Below are 6,000 nucleotides of genomic sequence, written 5' to 3' on the forward strand. Positions count from 1 at the left end.
CTTGGAATTACCCCTTGATCAGGTGACGGAAACGGTATTCCTCCATCATGTCGGCATCCACTCGACTGCAGAGGCGAAGGACATCCTCTATGTAGCAGGTGGAAGACTCCATGGCGGCTTAAAATTGGCGAGGAAGCTTATCTTTCGCTTGCTGCTTGCGTGACTCAAGTTTATCGAAGGCGTATGCAAATGCTGCTGTGGATGTGTCCCAGCAGTTGATTGCTTCTTCGTGCTCGTTAAACCATTGTAATGCAGTGTCCATGAAGAACATGACATTTGCGAGCATGAAGCTCTTGGCCCATCTCTTGTGGTAACTTGCACGGTTGCAGAGGTTGAGCCAATCGTGAACGTCGGTGTCAGGTTAGCCAGCGAAAATAGGTAGGTCCAGTTGCCGGTTCTTGACCTCCAGTGGCTATAGAGTAAAACCGGGAGAGGGCAACACCTCATAGACTGGAAACCCTAAGTGCTGAATTTTCCTGCGTCACTAAAGAAAGCCACCGTAAGCCAGATACTGGACCGGAGTGCTGCATCAGTGTTGTGCTGGAGCTTGTGTCGAATCTCTGAGAGCACGACTCCTTTCCCTAGGCTGAGGCCGAGGTGGCGTCCAATTCTTGGTCTACGGTGACCTTCTTTAGTGACACAGAAGAATTAAGCATTTAGGTTTTGTTGTCTAGGAGATCTTGGAGGTGGTCGCTTCTTGTGAGACGGTAACAGCGGTGCACACACTACGCAACTGCAGGGTATATATATTAGCAGAGAGGCCGGGAACTTTACTGACTTTTACCACTTGTGGCGATGTTAAAGGGACGGTTTAATGAGGGTCAAAGACTGATTTTACTAGTGTTAGAGTGACGAAAGATCGTTGTCCACTAGCTGAGAGCGCGCGCTTTCTCGCCCTTCTGCTTCGGCTTTATCGTTTGCTCCCTCCCAATGTTAAAATCAAACCAGTTATACTCACATTGAGTTGCAGCTCATGCTGATAACTTAGCACGTAGTCCTATAGGAACAAAATATGCAGTTACAAATTACGGGCTCCGTGAATATACGCCCAACGCCAAATGGTTAAAACCTAGCACTCGTAGCCCAACTTTGTCCAAACAGATATCACGAATGCCTTGTTTTTATAGTAGCAGATCAGACAGAAGAGGTTGCTACGTCAACCTTTTTTTACCGCGTTGGTCATCACTTTGCACATAAAGGTTTCTCATATGCTACTATATAAACATGGTGACGTCATTGTTGTTTACATAATCCACAATTTTAATGTTGGATTCAAATACCAATCTCAGAGATTAACCTTTGCTTATGCTTTGGGAGTCGTCGCTATTTCCGTCAGAAGCTCGCAACTTGACTGCAGCAGGTTTATAAACTCACAGTCTTGCACGTTCGCGGAAACAGACGTATATATTGAAAACATCTTCAAATCACGAAAGATATCGTTTATCTGGCATATTTCACAAAACACCCGAAAAAGCATGTAATACTAATAATAATGATGTCTTTATTGCACGAAGAAATATACATCATTACAAACAGGTCCTCAAAAGCAAGTGAGTGCTTGTAGGCGTGACCGGGCAACCAGCAGAGAAACTACTAACATCAAATGATGCGAAGCACAAAATGAACAGGAAAACGAAATACTCTTGACCCGTACAACAATTTAAAAAATCGTAGTTACAACACCAATTTCTAAGCTCTTTTTTTTATCACTTTCAACGACTGTAGATGTAAAAGTTCATTAAGCAACAAATGAAAGTAATGAAGAGCGTAAAAAGACCAAACCCGCTTTCCGTAACTTGTGTACACCCTAGCGAGGGCGAACCGCTCTATTTTTCTCAAAATTTTTTGTTTTTTTACAGGTTTTTTAAACGTATTATTAAACTATTACTTAACTACTATTTCATAGATATATAATCTTTCAATTGACAAAAGCTGTAGCGAACGCATTTTTGACTGTTCTTCACTCATCCAATTGGGTTCCATATGCTCAATTTCTACAAATGTTATGCACATCTTTTCCGTCTAACCTCGACCCAGCGCGTAACATGCGTAGCCTCGACTCGGCGACTGGGCGCACAGCGGGAGTAGTTCTTCCGGTTCTAACACTTCCGGTATGCGGGAGCAGGCCTAGCCGGCTGGCAAGATGCTGAAGTGGTGCGCGTTGAATTGGTTTTGAAGCCCTTGACAGCGAAGTGAGTTGTAATAAGGTGAATTAATACGTCGATGTATCATGTCCGCGCATATTTGTCATCGGGCTGCCACTGCGCAGTCGTTGGCTGCAGCAGCAATTTCCGAAAACGGAAGATAGCGCGCGACAACTTGTGCACCGAACACAAGAAGTCGCAAAGCGAATGCGGCTGTAACGTAAACACTTTGCATATCAGCGCGGGAAGCGATGCAATATCAGCACATAAAAAAAGCAAATAGGCAGTATAGAAACGGACATCTACAAGTGCAGTAATAGGCCTCGACAAGTCAAATGTAGAACGAATTTTGCAGCTTGTGGTGCAAATGTAAGACCCTGGGTGTAATGATTGTTATTGGCTACTCAAGTTTTGTTTTTCATTCCGTTCATTCCTACGAGGATGTGCACTATAATTTTGTGTGTTGCTCGGTAGCGACGCCCGTTAAAATACGTTAATGGAAACAATACGAAAAGAGGGCGCAAAATCGTCGTCGTCCTCCCCCCCCCCCCCCCTCCCCCCCCCCCCCCCCTTTCAACCCCATCTCCTGAATAGTTCCGACGCATCTGGGCGTCATACGAAGTAGAGATGTCCCGGTAACTAGCGATCATACCTCGACGGCAGACATGTACAAGTTACTCAAAAAAATTAATTAAGTTAAGCTACTGAGTATTGACCTCAAAAGTAATTTGAGTAAAGTAGAAATTACTCAGACAGAAAGTAATTGAGTAAATTACTAATTACCGTAAAAAGTAGCGAATTACTTTTGAAGTTACTTTGAAGTTACTTTTATATGTTTTTGTCATGTTAAAAAAAGTACATATGTTTTGATTCATTAGCGAAGTTGTGCTAGCCAAATATGAACAGGATTGTTTTTTTCAAAGAAATGCTTTAATAGCTGGTTCTGCTTCTGCGTGCCTAATTGTTTTGTAGCTTCTTGTTTACTTGGTTAATGATGTACTGCAAGTGTGTAATTTGTACTTTGAGGTTTAGCACTGCCCGAGCTTCATTGTTAGACGTCGTTTGCTTGTTTACAGTGTTGCGTAAAGTACATCTAAAAAGTACTTGAAGCAAAGTACGAAGTGAATTAGAGGTTATGAATTTTAAGTAAACAAGTAAGTACACCGGGTGCGATATACTTGAAGTAACGTACTATAAATACAATAAATTGCAAGGTAAAGTACCAGTACTTTTAACAGAATCTTTCATGATGCCATTTCACACACTTTGCAGTATTTTTTAACTGGTACGCATTGCTCCAGAGGTAATCGTAGGTGCACCCGTTTTTCACGGAAATGGCCGCAAATATTGTATAAAGTCAAGTCGCCGCAGAGTAGTAGTTTTACTCTCGCTGACAAACTATTTAACACAATCACCTTATAAGAAACTTATTTGTGTCGGTCTTATAGCCGCCATTACCTCACTCAATGAAATGACCAGATGACGTCTCGAAAAAGCGCGTTTTCACACGACGATTCGCCTTTTTTTTCGAATTCGGGGAATGTACATTGAAGTCGGGAGCTTTACTTTCCTTAGAGAGTACAAGCACATGTTTAGAAAATGTACTTCAAGTAAAGTACGAGGTTTCTAAACAGTAGAACAGTTTACTATTTTTTTTTTTTTTTTTTAAATAAAAACGTTCGGGGGCATTATTAAAGTTTCTCGAACGATCTTCATATATTTAAAGATCTGCATATTCTGAGTTTTGAGAGAAAAGGCAACGCAAAAAAGAAATAATTGCGTTGCCCTTTAGAACGCGATTCTTCGGGTACAGCACAAACTACGGGAGCACCAGATGAGTTTAAGAGCAGGTGCTGCATTTTGTTGCCTCCTTTGAGTGAGGATGCAGAGTGTGCACCTTCTGCAGTGGGCGAAAGTTTCTATGTTGGGAGAAGCGGGAACCAGCCCTTTCTCCGAATTGGTCGAGCCTCATAAAACTTCGAAGCACATAAGAAAAAAAAACGCCAGTATTTAGCGCTAATTGCGCAGTTACTCGGCCTCTCTTGCGTCGTGCCTGTCTGCTCCCCGCGCTTCGTAGCAGTGTTGTTGCAGGGTAGGGGGGGGGGGGGGGGGGGGGGTCCGGGAAAGTTTTGGGGGGTCTTGGACTTTACGATCCACTAAAATTCGAAAGTAATTTGTAATTTTAGTAGAAGCTACTCCGAAAAAGTAATTAAAGTAAACTACTAATTACCAAAATAAAAATGCAATGGAAAGTTACTGAACTACTCAGAAAAGTAGTTAAACTACAGTAACTTGAGTAGAGTAGTTGAACTGCGTACAAGTCTGCTCGACGGTGCACCATAATAATAAACCGTTCGGCCCGCGTCGCCAACTCCCATTGTGAGTATTTCTACGATTAAACGATGATACTTCTACTCCCAGGGTCGCCCTCGCTAGCGCATAGAAACCCTCCGTTAGTCATTCGCAGAAGGCTGTCATTCTTCACAAGCAACAACACGCGAAGAGTGAACACTGGTAAACGTCCTCAGGGAAAGTGAACATGCCTCCGATTTCGATTACCGGCGACGCTGGCGACGAACCTCTCGGCGCTGTTGGCGCAACAACGGGCGCCATGAAGGCGAATAAACACGCCAGAACACAAGAATAATTGACACTTTCAATAACAAGCAAATTAAGAACTTACTAAAGGCAAAACAATGAAGATACGATGCACGGGGTCAATGGGGACAACGCGGGAGCTAGGAACAACGCTGCTCTCCGCATACCAAGATCGGCGCACAACAACCGTACGCCAGACGGCGCGGCTGTCGCTGCAACACGCAAGATGGCGACGACTACGCGGAAAAGGTGTATACCCTCGCGAGGGCGAACCGTTTTATTTTTCTCAAAACCTTTTGTTTTTTTACAGGTTTTTAAACGTATTATTAAAATATTACTTAACTAGTATTTCATAGATATATAATCTTTCAGTTGACAACAGCTGTAGCGAACGCATTTTTGACTCTGTTCTTAACTCATCCAATTGGGTTCCATATGCTCAATTTCTACAAATGTTATGCAAATTATTATCTAATCTAATTTTTCTAGAGTTTGAACAAGAACCATAAACTATGACACCATACCGAAGCACCGACTCTCCCAGAGCTTGAAATACCCTCATTCTCAAAGTCAAGTTGGTTACAACTTGAAAACGATACAAAAATGCAGATACTGCGCGAAGTCGTTTCGCTAGATACTCAATGTGGCTGTTACAAGAAAGATGTTCATAAAAAACACCCAGACATTTTATCGAAGATACATATTCAAGCGGCAAACAATTACATCTCTCGCAGTTAGATCGATGTAGAACCAGTGATATATTAAATGTTATTGTTTTATAAGGATTACGGAAACACATTAGTTTCGTTTTATCAATGTTAACACAGATACGATTGTTCATGAACCATGCCATTAGCTGGTAGATATCGGCTTGAAGGGACGACAGAGCTTCCGATTTATTTTTTCCCGCGAGTCAAAGAGCGAGTCAAAAACGCGTGAAAAAAGTTCAATTTACCTACTTCATTCACACAGATGTTAAAAAGAAAAGGACCCAAAATAGATCCTTGGGGGACACCAGAAGGAATTATCAGTACCTGGTTAAAAATTTTATATATGGGCCTCTAAAGCCCAGGTGCTCAAGTTTGCATATGAGTAACCTGTGATCAATTGAATCGAACGCTTTTTTTTTAATCTAGAAATAAAGAAAGGACGAAATTATTTCTATTAATATTATCATGAATGTGGTCGAACAAATCTTCCAGCAATGTAATTGTTCCTTTATTTTGTCGAAACCCGTACTGTGAGTGACATAGTAAAG

Source organism: Ixodes scapularis, unplaced genomic scaffold, assembly GCF_016920785.2.
Source record: "Ixodes scapularis isolate PalLabHiFi unplaced genomic scaffold, ASM1692078v2 PGA_scaffold0__279_contigs__length_252992795, whole genome shotgun sequence".
NCBI lineage: Eukaryota > Metazoa > Arthropoda > Arachnida > Ixodida > Ixodidae > Ixodes > Ixodes scapularis.